The sequence below is a fragment of the Lepisma saccharinum genome, chromosome 16 (assembly GCF_977018435.1).
Source record: "Lepisma saccharinum chromosome 16, izLepSacc3.1, whole genome shotgun sequence".
NCBI classification, from domain to species: Eukaryota; Metazoa; Arthropoda; class Insecta; order Zygentoma; family Lepismatidae; genus Lepisma; species Lepisma saccharinum.
In genome coordinates this window covers 52,171,053-52,187,437 of record NC_139244.1, presented here as the reverse complement: position 1 = coordinate 52,187,437, position 16,385 = coordinate 52,171,053, and the positions used below count along the sequence as shown (strand labels likewise).

General features: G+C 39.3%; 1 protein-coding gene across 1 annotated transcript in view; it reads left to right on the top strand.

The window, feature by feature from the left end:
• Positions 1-16,385, top strand: part of LOC146000079 (uncharacterized) — a 284,676-nt gene that overhangs the window by 215,403 nt on the left and 52,888 nt on the right. The window lies entirely within an intron of this gene.

The following is a 16,385-nucleotide window of genomic DNA, read 5'->3' as shown; positions in this document are numbered from 1 at the left end:
TCAAGTATTGACGAAAGTGAAGCACAGAGAATACAAGACAGTATACTTCTTTTTCGCAAATACTATAATTAACCTGTGGTCCCGTGAATAATTGTGAACAAAATGAAACTGGCTGGGTTATAGTTTTCTTTTCATTATTTGGATCTCGTGTCACGTGACAGAGCATTGAACCGAAGCCCATTGTTGAAGAATCACAATGTAATTCGATTGGCAATTTGGGATCAAAATGTCGTAGCACAGGGGCGGACGACAAACGTTCTTTCAGTTTGTTAAAAGCTTCGATTTGATGTTCACCCATACGAAATGGTACACCTTTCTTTGTAAGATCGGTAAGAGGTTTGGCAATTAATGAAAGGCCCTCTATAAACCGACGAAAAAAATTTGCACACCCAAGAAACGATCTAACCTGTTTTAGGTTCGTTGGAACTGGAATTTTCTTAATAGCTGCTACCTTTTTCGGATCGATGGCGACTCCGTTTCTTCCTATTACATGTCCTAATATTTCTGTTTCCGCGTAAGCAAAGTGACATTTACTAGGCTTAGCTTTTAAGTTAGCTCGGTCCAGAGCGAGAAACATTTTTTCCAGTCTCTCCAAATGTTGTTCCCAAGTTTCGCTAAATACTATTATGTCATCCAGGAAGACACATAAACTGTTCCATTTAAGACCGGCAAAAACTTTATCTACACACCTTTGAAATGCTGCTGGGGCGTTCGCCAACCCAAAAGGAAGCCGAGTATACTCATATGTTCCAAGAGGGGTCACTAGGGCTGTTTTATGCCTATCTTTCTCTGCAATTTTTAACTGATGGTACGCTGAAAAGAGGTCTAACGTAGATATGTATTTTACTCCACTTATATAGTGAATGATATCTGATATAACTGGTAAACAATAGTTTGGAACCTTCATTTTCGAGTTAATCCCGCGAAAATCTACTACCATGCGACAAGAACCTTCTTTTTTCGCTACAAGGATAATAGGTGCTCCATATTCAGACTCAGATTCCTGGATAATACCTAAGGAAAGCATTTTCTTCAATTCCAACTCGATAAAATCACGTTGTTTAGGAGAAACCCTGTATGGAGTGCGTCTAACTGGAATATCATCTGTGAGCGGAATTGTAACTTCATAGGCGTTTGTGACACCAAGTTGTTCCGGCGAGGATGCAAAACAGTGCTTATATTTCTCCAGAATAGTCAGTAATTCGCGTTTTTGTTCGTCCGTGATATCAGATGAAATATCTAAGTCGGTCTCAACGTTGAATTCTTTGTCTTCGAATTTGAAAGAACTTTTCAGGTTTTCATCCTTTATTACATCCACGTGATGATGCATTTCATCCTGACGAGGGGAAGAAGGGGTCGGAAAGATTATTTCTGGCTTGCATAAAATACCAATTACATAATTCTGTGGAAAAGTGACCGGAAAATGATTCATGTTAATGATAGGGATATGAGTCGTTGTGTACGAATTTATTAACAAGCGAGGGACTAAGCAACGATACTGGTCATAGAGACCATTATTCGTTTCAAGGATAAAATCCTCATTGTTGGGAACAGCTGTAGCAAAAGTTATAGTTAATTCCGAATATTCGTATGGCTCCAATACCACCGAATGCGAAGATAAGACTTTTAGCTTGGTTGTGGCGGACGAACATTTCCTGTTTTCCTCCTTGTTCATGTGCGGAAGTTCCTCAAATAGAGTCTTATCTGCTACGTCACTGGAATATGTCATAGCAGTGCTCTTCCTACCCGAAGGGAGGTTATCGTTAATCGCGCTCGGCGCTTCTTCCGTTGTCTTTTCCTTTTGTGTTCTTGAAACGACAGTATGCAAGTTTCGGTCGCGATTAGTCTCGGAAACAAATGCGACGAATTTCTTAGGAGGCATGAAAGTGCTTGGAACCTTTATTGATGCCGTGTTTATACGTTTAGAGTCTTTTTCGGGTGACGATCGTCTAGTCGTGCTTCTGCTTTGGTCGTCCTTCCGTACTAGGGTTCGGATCTCGTTATTCACCATAGGTGTGTACCTTTCCCGAATATAAGGTACAAAGGAAGGTTGTGGTTAGTAGACTTCACTCGAGATAGAACCAAACAATAGACCCGTTAATTGACATTAATGGCTTTTTTATTCATTTTCGAGGGGTGACGCTATTGTTAATTAATCAAGCGCCGCGTGTCGGGGGTGGTGGAGGAGATGAGTCATCGATGACTCATGCACACGTGTGAGTTTGAAATTAATGGTTTTCCATTAGTGCACAAAAGATACTATTATGTATTCCGTTTTTACTCTAACCTAACACTATTGTTGTATTTTATTAATGCGTTTCTGCCGGATATGAGTCATGGGTGCTTTATACAGACGTGGGAACTTGGAATTAATGGTTTTTCCATTAATGTACAAAAGACATTTTCGGCCTATTCTAAGGCGTCACGTCCGGCCATTTTGGCGTCGGTGGTGAGTCATATTTGGTATAATTGAGGAGCTCGAACGGTCCTGGGTAGAGGCTAGAAAATATTAACCAATGAGAGAAGGTTTTTAATAAATGATTCAACCAATCAGAGAAGAGTAATGAAAATAATATTTATATTGACTGGCCTTTTGTCTAAGAATCTATAAATATCGAGCGGAAGACGAAGCGGTCCAAGAGAGTTCTCAAGTGTTTGGCTTGAAAGTCGTACTGATTTTTTAGCGTGACTGAGTTGTTGCAGTGCAACTAAAGGCTTTTTAACTTGGTAAGTATCTTTTTTTGTGTACTATTCTTTATTTCAAGTTGTTTTTTAACTGCCATGCAAACAAAGTTTAAGCGTTTTGCATTATTTTTGAAAATATTATACAAAGAATACTCGAAAATAACACTAACAATGTGTATTGTTATTGTTCCAGGTTCTGTCACTTTCTCTCTTTCTGAATTCCACCCATTCTTTTGTCACTGCGATGTTTTTTAAAAAATATTATACAAAAATATTAGAAAATATCACTAACAATGTGTATTGTTATTGTTGCAGGTTCTTTCTCTTTTTTTGAATTCCACATACGAGGGAAGAATGGCTTCCAGCTCCAGGTCCAACAGCAGTGCGGTGAGTACAGCCGAATCCATTTTAACCTATTTTAACCTGGGATATTACACTTCTCCAGAAGATATGATAAATGCATTTTACAACTTTTGCGAGAGGGTGGTTATTTACTACGATTATCCATATTCTGATCCGACTTTGTTTTGCGAGACTGCTCACAACATATTGAATCAAATTGGCGCTGGCGATCCCCTTTTTTCAATAGTGGGGGAACGGAACAGATATTTCAGACGCTATGCCATGTTAGGCAGGGAGGTTTCTTTTGATATCCCTGCGCAGGTAGTCGGGGACCCCCATTCTTTTGTCAGATCGATGTTCAAGTTCATGATGAGAAGGGTTTTTTATGATGTTGTACCCGAAAGTCAAGTTGGGGTGATTATTTCTGCGGGAGGTAACGACAGGGATATCTATATCCCTTGGCGTCGCCTTTCAGCGTTAAATGTGGACATTATCCAGCATTATGTTGCCAAAGTGCTCAATAGCAACGAGTCTTTCTTTGTGGGGAATACCATTAAATGCACGGCGCATATTGTGGAACCGCGGCGCGGAAGAGGGAAGAACAAATTCCCTCTCTACAGAAAATACGCTCCGTTACTAACAGTGAATAATGCTAATCAGAGACAGCGGGCTATCACTGTAATCCACAACGATGATAATTTGTGTTTACCTCGGGCAATTATACTTGGCAAGGCTAAAATCGATAAAGACAAGCAAAACATCCGATATTTCACACGCACGGATCATCTATTTAAAGAAGCCGCTATGCGTTTGTGTTATGAAGCAAGCGTCGACCCTTCCAACGGGTGTACAGTAGAAGATATTATGAAGTTTCAGAATAAGCTAGGGCCAGAGTACCAGATTGTTGTTTTTGCAATGAAAGACGGGGAAAGGGACTATGAGGTGATACGGTCTACTCCGTTCGCCCCTAAACAAATCAATTTGTTGTATCATAATGAACACTTTGATATAGTCAATTCTGTTCAGAACCTGCTTGTGAAACATTATTATTGCCCCAAATGTCAAATAGGTTATAATAACAAATATTAACATAGTGATTGTACATTGCACTGTTCCAAATGTGAAGGTAGTCATTTAGAGGAAAACACTAACTCTGTCCCGCGAAAATGCGGAGAATGTAACCGTACGTTTCTGTCTGGAAAATGTTTCCAGAACCATTTACGTACAGAAGGCCGTAAATCCAGTGTGTGTGAATCTATTCACCAGTGCACAATCTGTTGCAAGATTATTAATACAAGGACCCGTAAAACTCCTCATAAATGTGAAGAATTCTTTTGCAAAAGCTGTAGTGCTTTTGTTGAGACTACCCACAAATGTTATATTCTCCCGGTCAAAGTAGATCCAATCAGTAAATTTCTGTATGTTTTTTATGATTTTGAATGTATGTTGGTTGAAGGGGAAGATGCGCAGAAACACGAAGTGAATCTGGCTGTTGCCAAGCAGGCTTGTCACGCGTGCAAAGACTCGGAAGCAGATTTCTGCGAAACGTGTGGCCCTCGTATGCATATTTTCCCCAATATTGAGGAATTTATGCATTATATTCAAACACCAAGGGAAGGATTCGAGAAAATTGTGTGCATAGCACATAATGCGGGACGTTACGATTCTCATTTTGTACTGAACTATTTGATCACTAAAGAAAATATTATGCCTTCAGTAATTATGAGAGGGCGTAATATTATTGAAATGAGCGTGTGCAAGAAAATCATTTTCCGTGATTCATTAAATTTCATGTTAATGAAATTAAAAGACTTGCCTACAAGTCTGGGTCTCGGAGATGAACTGCGTAAAGGCGACTTTCCCTATCTTTTCTCTACGCCTGAGAACCAACATTACGTGGGGCCTTACCCTGATATTTCTTTTTATGACGTGGACGCCAAGTCCACTAAAGAACGGGAGGAAATTCGCAAGTGGCATGAAGAAACTGTTCAGGCTGGGAAAATATTTGATTTCCAACAAGAGTTGTGACAGTATTGTATTAGTGATGTTGAAATCCTTGCAGCTGCGTGTATTAAATTTTCAAATTTAATTGAACAATTATCGGGAATTCAATGCTTTCTGAGATGTGCCACACTTGCATCTTTAGCCTCATTGATATTCAGGGCTAAATTTCTAAAAGAAAACACACTTATCAAGATACCACCGATGGGATTCCGGGAGCAGGATACTTATTCTCTAATTTCGTTGAAATGGTTGAAATGGATAGAATATTCCAATAATATTACATTGAGGCATGCTGGCAATCTCGGTAAAGCGAAAGTAGGGCGTTATAAGCTGGACGGGCTCCATGAAGAGTCTAAAACTGTGTACAGTTTTCTGGGATGTTACTTTCATTCATGCCCGTTATGTTCCCCTGAAAATAGGAATCAACCCCTTAATGAAACAGGAGAAACATTAAACCAGAGGTACGAACGCACAGTAGCAAGAAAAGCGTTGCTGGAGCAAATGGGGTACACGGTAATTGAAAAATGGGAATGTGAGTTCCATAACGAAATCAAAACCAACCCGGAACTACGCAAATTTATTGGTGAGAACTGCTACTCGCTTGACTCCCCGCTTATCCCCAAACAAGCCTTCAATGGCGGACGTACTGAACTTTTCAGGGCTCTATACGATCGCCAAGATGGCGAGAATTCATGCATGAAACTTTTAGATGTTGTTTCCCTGTACCCGGCCATGATGAAACAGCGAAAGATGCCCACGGGCAAACCTGTGATTTACACTTCCGAGTTTCCCCCACTGGAGAACATATTCGGCGTAGTAAAGTGCGATGTTCTCCCACCTAAAGATTTATACTTACCTGTGCTTGGCATGGCGTGCAATAGCAAGTTAATGTTTGCTCTCTGCCGTGCATGTGCACAAAGTGAGAATCAGGAAGAGTGCCCACACACCGAAAAACAAAGATACTTACATGGCACCTGGGTATCAGAAGAACTCAAGTTGGCTGTAGAGAAAGGGTACAAAATACTAAAAATTTATGAAGTATGGGATTTCCCTTCAGCACAAGAATCAGATCAGAGAATACGTAGATACTTTCCTTAGACTGAAACAACAGTCCTCAGGATATCCTTCCACTTGCAGTACAGAACATGACAAAGACAAGTATATTCGAGATTATTTCGAACATGAGGGTATTCAGCTTATCAAGGAAGAAATTGGATACAATGCTGGGCTGCGTTACATATCCAAAATACTCCTTAATAGCCTCTTTGGTAAATTTGGAGAATCTGTATTAAAAACTAAGTCAGTTTTTGTCAATACAGAGAAGAAATTCCATGATATTGTATTCAATCCGCAATTTGAGATTAAAAATGTAGTCCCTATTTCTGAAAAATGCTTGCTAGTAAACTTTGTCGACCTGGAAACGGCCAATTCGCCGCTAGTGCTCTCCAATGTCCTTGTCTCAGCATTTATCACTGCTTATGGAAGAATGCATTTATATTCATTCATGGATCAAGTAAAAGAATCTATCCATTATGTGGACACTGACTCTGTATTCTATGTTGAAAAGCAGGGTGAAACGCTGTTACCTACAGGTTCCTTTCTCGGTGAACTGACCGATGAGATTAAAGAGCCGTATGAAATCTCATGTTTTCTTGGTGGTGGCCCCAAGAATTATGCATATAAAATGGAAAACAAATATGATGCAACCGATGAGAAACATGTCATTAAAGTGCGCGGAATTACCATGAACTACAGGACGCAATTGCAAATTAATTTTGACTATTTCAAGCAACTTGTTAAAGGAGAAATTGAAAAGAGAGTGGTTGAAAACCCTCGAAAAATTAAACGTAAAGCTAATTTCGAAATAGTCTCGGAAAAGGAACAAAAAACTCACCAGGCAGTTCACACGAAACGCCGAAAATTGGAGTACTATGTCTCTTTACCGTACGGGATGTAAATACTTCAAACACTGAAATATTATACTCTGACAGAAGGTTGGGGGTTATGACTTCGAAATTTTCAGCTCATGCATAAAGTGGCTCTAGGACCCACCAAGCCTCAATAAAATATAAATTATAAATAACAAAGAAACTCTAAAATAATCTGTTCTGTATATCTTTATTCTTTCTCCTACTATTGAAACTGATTTCACGGGGGTCTTATTGTGACGGATATTTTGATTATAGCAAATATCCCTTCAGTTGAGTGAGTGTCAGCCACAAAGTCGGATCACAATATGAGAGCCGTTATTGATTTTATAGGATTTCGCGATAATCATGCAAAATATATTCCAAAAGAAATAGCTGTTGTGGATCCAGATTCTAATTGTTTGCAATCATGGGTATTTAAACCTCCGTGCGCATGGGATGATCTCGATATCCGAATACAAAATGAAAATTTATGGGAAACTCAAAATGTGCGCGGCCTCTCTTGGCAAGCTGGAGAAGTGAATTTTACCAATATGTCCACTATTTTATCCTGCTGTACCGAAAATGCCTCAGCCATTTATTCCTTTGGCGCAGAAAAGTGCAATTTCCTTTCTACCTTACTTCAACGCACTGTGATTAACTTGGAGCAGCTTGGATGCCCTAAATCAGCTCTACTAAGTTTTCCTGCCTATACCTGCTGTGAGAAGAACCACCGCCTGAGAAAAATAGCTTGTGCTCTGAGAAACGCGCACCTGTACGGTCAGTTTCTACACCACTACAGTTTCATTCAGCACGTTGTACCTGCATGTGCCTCAACCCAAGACGAGAACAACTCGTCATCAGACTGCAAAGAAGGCAGCATCTCGTCGTCAGACGAGAACTTATATTCATTGAATTCGGCTGCAAAATGGATACCATAAGCATACCCATGTCAGTGTTCTATGTAAAAACCCCAGTGCTTCTGTGACAGCGTTTTTGAAACGCAAGTGCCTTTGTTGGTGTATAACGAGAATAATTATTCCTTGACCAATGTGTAGCAGGAACTGATACACAATATCTTTGCGAAAGATTTGAAAAAGAATGACCGCATAGTTGACTTTATCAACAGTGTGGATGCTGTGAGAGCCTAATCAATGAGCAGTGCCTCGTAGAAGCTGTGGCCCAGACAATAGTGTTTTACTATCCTCACCCTACTTGTGTGGAATGCGAGCTTGGAGAAAAAGAAGAAAGCACTCATAGATGCCTTAATCTTGAGTGCATAAAGAAAGAAAAAATGAAGCAGTTGATCAACAAATACAAAGGACGCGTGTGGGGCCTATTTCAATCCAGTCACAACAGAATAGTAGTGAGAAATAAACAAACCTTTGAAACAAAAATAGACAGTCTGGTTGTTATGCAATTATATACCAAAATGCTATCTGATCTTCAGGTCAGCTTTGCATATACATGCAATGATCTGTGGCAAGGAAACAAATCAAGGACTGAGCAAAAAGGAGTAAGCCACATAAATAAATTTTTCACCAATGATAATAAAGTGTATTTTTCTGGTACCCCCATACAGACATTACGAACAAGGGAGTTGTACGGTAATCCCGTACGCCACTGTTTGTTTAGATATAATGAAGTCCCGTCAAAAAAGTTTCACTTTTGTGGCCAGGGACCAATATATGTACCCGAGTCTACGTGTGCATTACATACGCACCCTGCTCACATTCATGATCGTTCTTTAGAGGATGACTTCTGGGAGGCAATTTGCAACAATCAATCCAAAAACTAGCAAAAAAAAGAAGAGGAGCTCTTTCTCAAACAATAATGTAATGTTTACAAATGTATATTTGAGATAAAAAAAGCGTTAGTATAACGCTACTTTGTAGTAGAATAGTATTCTCTGATATGTAACAATTGAAAAAACTTGATGTATTACATACTTTGTAGTAGTCTAGTTTGTGAAAATAAAAATTTCGTGTGTAGAAACCATTTGTTTCATTTATAAAAAGTGGAATTGAGTTACTAAAAAAGGTACTTGAAAATATAATTACAATACTTACAATACTGATAGGCAAAGATGTCATCTTTGGATAGAACACTCTTCGCTCCACACTCCAAAGTAACAATTTGGTATCAGATTACAAGAGGGAGCGTCTATATACCCCCAAGCATCATAAAGTACCTTATAAAAAATCCAGCTTTCATTTTACCCGCTAACTTTGCTATTCAGTCTTGCAGTCGCTTCGTAGCCCTCCCGGATACATAACTTATTTCTTCCTATTTATAGAATGTGAGATATGTGGCATGTCTCTTTCCAGTAAAACTATCTATATTCGGTAAACAATTATAGATGTTTTTTCACTGAAGTCTCGACTATCCCGGGGCGCGTGCAACTTTCCAAAATAAAATATTGGCCACACGTGCTAACCACTACAAATTTAAGCACCATTCAAAAATCATAATAGAGGCAGGGCGTAATGCCCTATAGATGAGAGGAAAAAAAACCTTTTAGCAAAGACCGCGAGAACTAACAATGGAGGCTCACCCCCGTGTGAGCGACTGGTGGGAAAATTTTCCCCCTGGGTAAGGGTCTGGCAGTCTTTCTTTGCTCCCTGCAAAACGATTGCCCCACACTTGTTCAGGGGATTTTGTGAACCGTGTCTTCTAATGATTAGTAATGTCAACCTTATATTTTCCTTTCATACACATAACACTTGTATGCTATTGATCCCTTGGATATTTCTTAACATAACCAACTTTTCACGTGTAGAGCGCGTGCCCGGATAGCTTAGTTGGTATAGCATTAGGCTTTTAACCTATCGGTCCAGGGTTCGAGTCCCTGTCTGGGCTGTTACAATTTTTAAACTTTTGTCATCGGACTTTTGCAAAAGGCTATTTACATAGCAGAATCTGATTTTGTAATTCTGTCTAGTTAGTGTTGAGCTGTAAAATGTTCTGGTACCTGTAGTTACTTGAAATAGCAAATATTGGCTGTGTAACTGGTAAAGCACTCAAAAAATCAACTTTGTTTCCTCGTAGTACTCCCTGAAAGTGCTTCTTGCACACTAATAATGCTCTGTCGTGTGTTCCTATGCCTCTGTAAAATTCATATTGCCTTGTGATTAACCAATCAACATGCTATAGAGCCTAAGCTTTAAGCTTCAGTCAGTGGAATTTAGTCCTGGCTGTAGTAAAAATAAGCCTCGAATAATACAGCATAACAGATACAAATAATACCTGGTATTAATCAAACACTCAAAAAAGTCAATAGTTCTTGAAAAAAGGACTATAAGGCTAAATAACTACATAGAAAACAATTATTTTTTCACAAATCTTTTATTATTTGCTCTAAAATACATTACATATTGGTAATTTTAGTATTGTACCAAGATACAAGTCTTTGTACATTTCTGAATGCACAACCTTGTTCTGATGGAGGCGAAGTATCAGAATGATACTTGCACAATCCTCCTTGAAACATATACAAATTTCTAAGCGAAGGACAGTTTGCACTTTGCAAATCTACAATATTATAAATATTGAACAAATCTTTGAGAAGTTTGGATTTTTCTTCTCCCTTGCAATAGAAAGTTGAACCTTGACAGTTCAAATTTCTAATTACACTACGAACATAGTACACTTCACATCCCGGAGGAGTATCGTACGATAAAGCATGAATATTTTCTTTCACCCATTGGGATTCATTATTGTCTTTGAAATATTCTGGCACTTTTACAAGAGCATAATACACAGTATCCAAATTTGTAGAACTAACACACATCTCACGCAATATAAATTTATTATTGTACATAAAACCTTGCGCATCAATAATATATTGCGCCATTTTCACTTTAGATATTAACAAATATTGTTTCTTAACCACGAGCAAGCTCCGCTTCTAGTATAGGCGCAATAAGAGTTTTTACTAGTTCGAAATCATTTGAAATTTCACACAACACACTGTAAAAGTCTCTGTATCCTGTCGATTCCTCCTGTGCCTTCAAACCATCACCTACATCTTCATGATTAGCAAGATAAAAATCAAAAATATGACTTGTATTGCCAGGATTCTGCAGATAACACTGGATTCTCTCGCACATCCACTCTACAAAATTCTGGCATTCATTCTCTCCGCATTCCTCTTGGCAAATTATAAAACAATCGGAGAGTTGAACTTCATCTTTACCGCGCACATCCTCGCACTCGTAAAAATGTTTAATAACGCAATCGTGGGCTAGTTGGTTGCCTTCATTTGAATAACAGCCCCAGCATGTAATGTACTTGTAAGGGGTATACTTTTTCAAAGCCTCCAGCACACAATCCTTATCGATATAATCGAAGAAACATAGACATATAAGCTCCAAATCACTCATCTCCCTGGGGTCCTGCTCAGCAACGTCCGTTTTCACTATTCGTTTCTTCCAATCGGGCTTTCAGTTTTTTGCAGAGTACTTCACAACTGCTTCTCAGAGAGAACCTGCAACAATAACAATTCACATTGTTAGTGATATTTTCTAATATTTTTGTATAATATTTTTTAAAAAACATCGCAGTGACAAAAGAATGGGTGGAATTCAGAAAGAGAGAAAGTGACAGAACCTGGAACAATAACAATACACATTGTTAGTGTTATTTTCGAGTATTCTTTGTATAATATTTTCAAAAATAATGCAAAACGCTTAAACTTTGTTTGCATGGCAGTTAAAAAACAACTTGAAATAAAGAATAGTACACAAAAAAAGATACTTACCAAGTTAAAAAGCCTTTAGTTGCACTGCAACAACTCAGTCACGCTAAAAAATCAGTACGACTTTCAAGCCAAACACTTGAGAACTCTCTTGGACCGCTTCGTCTTCCGCTCGATATTTATAGATTCTTAGACAAAAGGCCAGTCAATATAAATATTATTTTCATTACTCTTCTCTGATTGGTTGAATCATTTATTAAAAACCTTCTCTCATTGGTTAATATTTTCTAGCCTCTACCCAGGACCGTTCGAGCTCCTCAATTATACCAAATATGACTCACCACCGACGCCAAAATGGCCGGACGTGACGCCTTAGAATAGGCCGAAAATGTCTTTTGTACATTAATGGAAAAACCATTAATTCCAAGTTCCCACGTCTGTATAAAGCACCCATGACTCATATCCGGCAGAAACGCATTAATAAAATACAACAATAGTGTTAGGTTAGAGTAAAAACGGAATACATAATAGTATATTTTGTGCACTAATGGAAAACCATTAATTTCAAACTCACACGTGTGCATGAGTCATCGATGACTCATCTCCTCCACCACCCCCGACACGTGGCGCTTGATTAATTAACAATAGCGTCACCCCTCGAAAATGAATAAAAAAGCCATTAATGTCAATTAATGGGTCTATTGTTTGGTTCTATCTCGAGTGAAGTCTACTGTGGTTTACGTAACACTACTCCGGACGAGTTCAAATATCTAACAAAGCAATTAAAGAAGTCTGCGCCTAAAATGATGCGGTCTCGCAACGAAGGATTAGCACAAACCGCTAATGGCATATAAAACTTATGTGGTCCAACCCAAAAATAAAAGTTACATACTGGAGTGTTCCGTGATGCAACTCCTGATAACGTAGACAATGTCACCGAACCTGTTTTCCTAGTAGAAATTTTAAGATGGCGCGGTAACATACCAAAGTGTAATAGGCTACAAGTACTACCAGTGTCTATAAGTGCTGGGATCTTTTTCCTAAAAATATTGACATGTATCATCGGTCTTTTGTTGTAATTCTCGTCACCTAATGAGAAAGAAGAACAATTTTCTGCACGACACGATCGCTCTCTCAGGGGTTTTTGCTTATTTGGGCGAAGACGACCCCTGTGGCGCATTCCCGTTATGCGTTTGGGTTTCCCGAGTTTCTTGGAAAAGGGGAAGGGGTTCGGGGCCCTCTGTTAGGATTTCGTTCGAAATTCCTATGATTATTTCCTCTAGAATCACGGCCTTGCATTGAAAAAGATCCACGTCCTCGATTGGTAGAATATCTTTCATTTGAAGGATATGAACCCCTATTTGGACAAAAACGCGCATAGTGAAATTTTGATCCACACGAGTAGCAAGCTCGATCATTATTCCTACTGTTATTGCCGTTATTAGCTCTACCTCGGAAGGAATTAGAAAAACCTCTACCTCTATTGGAACCTCTGTGTGTGTTTGCAACTGGAGGGTTGTTTCGTCTCTCACGGTCAGCGTTTCGAGATTCTTCCATCGTGTGTACATATCTCGTTTCACTTCCCGATCTTCCGTTAAATTCTTTCTGCTTGTCATTTGAACCTTTGACAACCTGTGCGTAAGATCGCGAAGCGATGTCTGCTTGCCGTTTTGCGCGTTCCAAAAGTCGCAAATTAGCCAACAATTCATCTAGTGTTTGTGCTTTTATTGTTACTAACCTTTCTGCGTCTTGTGCTGGCAAGCCATTACAAACAAAATTTATTTTCCCGTCATCATTCATATTAGGATCTGCTCGCTTGCACATTTTTAGCACATCGTAAAAATAATTCTCTATCGACTCGTTGGTTTGTTTCTTTCTTGCAGCTAAATCTAAGTAAGCTTGTCCGACCGGTAAAAGTGGTTGAAAAGCCTTAGTCAATGCTTCTTCGACCTGTGGAAACCCTTCTAGACCTTCTAACGTGGCGCGATTCAAATCCCAGTAAGCCAACGCGCTTTTCTTTAAATACGCAGGCAGAAATGTGACCTTTTGCGCATCGGTACAACCTAAAATGGAAGAAACTCTCTTATATGTGTTGAAAAAGTCTGTTATACTTTCTCCAGGGTCAGCGTTAAAAATATCCGGTTGGATCGACGGAACCCTAGCGTAAGAACACATAGCGGAGTTTGACGTAGGATCTGGCATTTCGAATATATCACTTTCGGTAGGTAGCGGTGTATGTATTGCTTCCTCCGAACAAGCAGGGAGAGGACACGTAACGGTGGCAGTAAGCAGGGGTCTGCGTTCACCAGTCGTCTGTTGACGTGTGAGAACCATTAAACCTACATAATTCCGGACAATGAGCAAAGCGGACACCTCAAGACAAACCAAAGCGGAACCAATACGACAGAAAGCGACGAAAAGAGGAATAACACTTTTGAACCAAAGACCGCCAACAAACCACAAGAGACAACACGGAACCTAGAATCAAAGTATCTAGACAACCAATTCTGGGGTTGGGGGGGGTAAAAGGGGTTAATTGGGATCGGCCCTCCGCTGGATAAAGCAGAGATCGCACCTCCACCAAATGTAACGCTATCGAGTGGGGCTTCTAATAACTAAGAACTTAACACTAACTCTTCAACTAAAAAGGCATTGTTTCGTGTCATGACATATGTTTATTATGTTAGACCTACACTATAGTAACTAAGTACTGATTGCTAGCTTCATGGCCATATCCTGATTATAGCTAATAGGCAAGTTCTAAGTGAAAAGACCACTTAGTAAAAATGGGTCTTACCCTCCAAGATAGCAGCGGCGTCAGGCAGGGCGGCCTCTCGTCGTCACACAAGTCGGCAGGACACAGACCCAGAACCTCGTTTTGCAAGAAGTATATATTCACAATACGACCTTGTCTTCGTCCTCAACCCAGCTCTTAGTGCTCCCAACCTTGTGGCTATTTTCGTAATCTGTCCATTTGGCCTTGCTGGCCCTGACGGAGGTTTTCTTGTGGTTAGGATGCCTTGAGGCCTGTCGTCAGGGCCAAGGTCTTGACCTTGTTTATTTTTACTAAACCACCTCAACTTCCTGTTGGTCGCCTTTACGGTAACCTTGCCCTTGACTAAGAAGAAGGGGGGAGGAAGGGCCTTGTCTTTATCACACGCGTCAAGGATGAGACAAGTGTATGTGACGTAAGTCCTTACTTCCTGCTTGAGTTCAGTTTTTACACTTCCTTAGAGGCAACGCCCTTTTATGCAGCACAATGAGCTGTACGTTACAATATAAGTTAGTTAACGGGCTAGTCGACAAACATTAAATTTTAATGCTAAAAATAATGTGTTACTGTTCAGGCAGCCGTTTCATTACGGCAAATCCCACTCAACAGTGCACCAGAATTCGCCCATTCTAAGACTATGTATTAAACACAATGAAATAGTCAGAAACGGTGGAAACTTGGATTTTGCTATGCCATTCAAACAGTTCCTGTCTGTCCTGCAAAGAACATTATAAACAAATTTAACTCCTAAATTACTATACATGTTTCTGTGTACATGTGTATGTTTGTTAATATATTTATGCCCGTATGGGTGTATATTTGTTTATATATGAGTATACAGGGTGTCTAAAAAGTAATAGCGCAAACTGACACAGGTGAAAGTACACGATAATAGAAGAAAAAAGTATCAGTAAACATGGGTCTGGAAACGAGCCGTTTTCGAGATAATCGCGATTATGTGATTACAAGCCGCCACTGACTTCATTGTTTGTAAACGTAGTCCTAGTTGGTAAAATGTACTCTTCGTTGCTATAAAGTGCCATTTCACTACACAGTCCAGCACAACTGACGTGACTCCCACAATACGATTAGACTGTGTACTTATTGTATCCATACAACGTCACTTCGCTAATGTACTGATTGATTGCAACGCCACCTCTCGGAAATGTTCTGTTTGATTACAACGCCACCTTTCGAAAATTTTCCTTGTTTGTAAACAAAGAGCAACTCTTGGACCGCGCAAGGAGTAAAGCACTCGATGTAACCACACATTCGCACACAATATTAGCATTTTACCAACTAGGACGATGTTTACAAACAATGAAGTCAGTGGCAGCTTGTAATCACACATTCGCGATTATCTCGATAACGGTTTGTTTGCAGGCCCATGTTTGCTGAGACTTTTTTGCTTCCATTATCGTGTATTTTCACCTATGTCAGTTTGCGCATTTTACTTATGAGACAACCTGTATACATTTGTTTAGTTATGAATGCCTGCATAAAGATATGTATCTTGTTATACTTCTGTAAATATCATTTTCAGATTTATGTTTTGTATAAAATTTGTGCTAGTATTCTTTACACAATGATTAGTGAATGTTTGCTTCCTTTCTCCTTTCTTTTGTGGTGTTGAAATAGTATTTTTTTTAAATGTTTACAATGTATGTAAGCCTTTTGTAATTGAAGCCAAAGCTCTGTTATAGGTGAAAATAAAAAATTAAATAAATAAATAAAATAAATAAATGTTAGCGGTTTCTTTTTTTATTCGGTTGAACATAAGAAACAAAAAGGGCGTGAATAAATGAGTGACGTCGACCCACCTTTTCACTTTATGCACGGAAAGGTAAATCTGTGGACCTACAGTTTAAAGTGGAATCGAACGACTATAATCCTCCACTGTGTTAGGAAACGGGATTAGGCGAAATGGGATGCGATCCTTCCACCATCTGTTTTGATTGGTTGATGGATTTGGTTTATT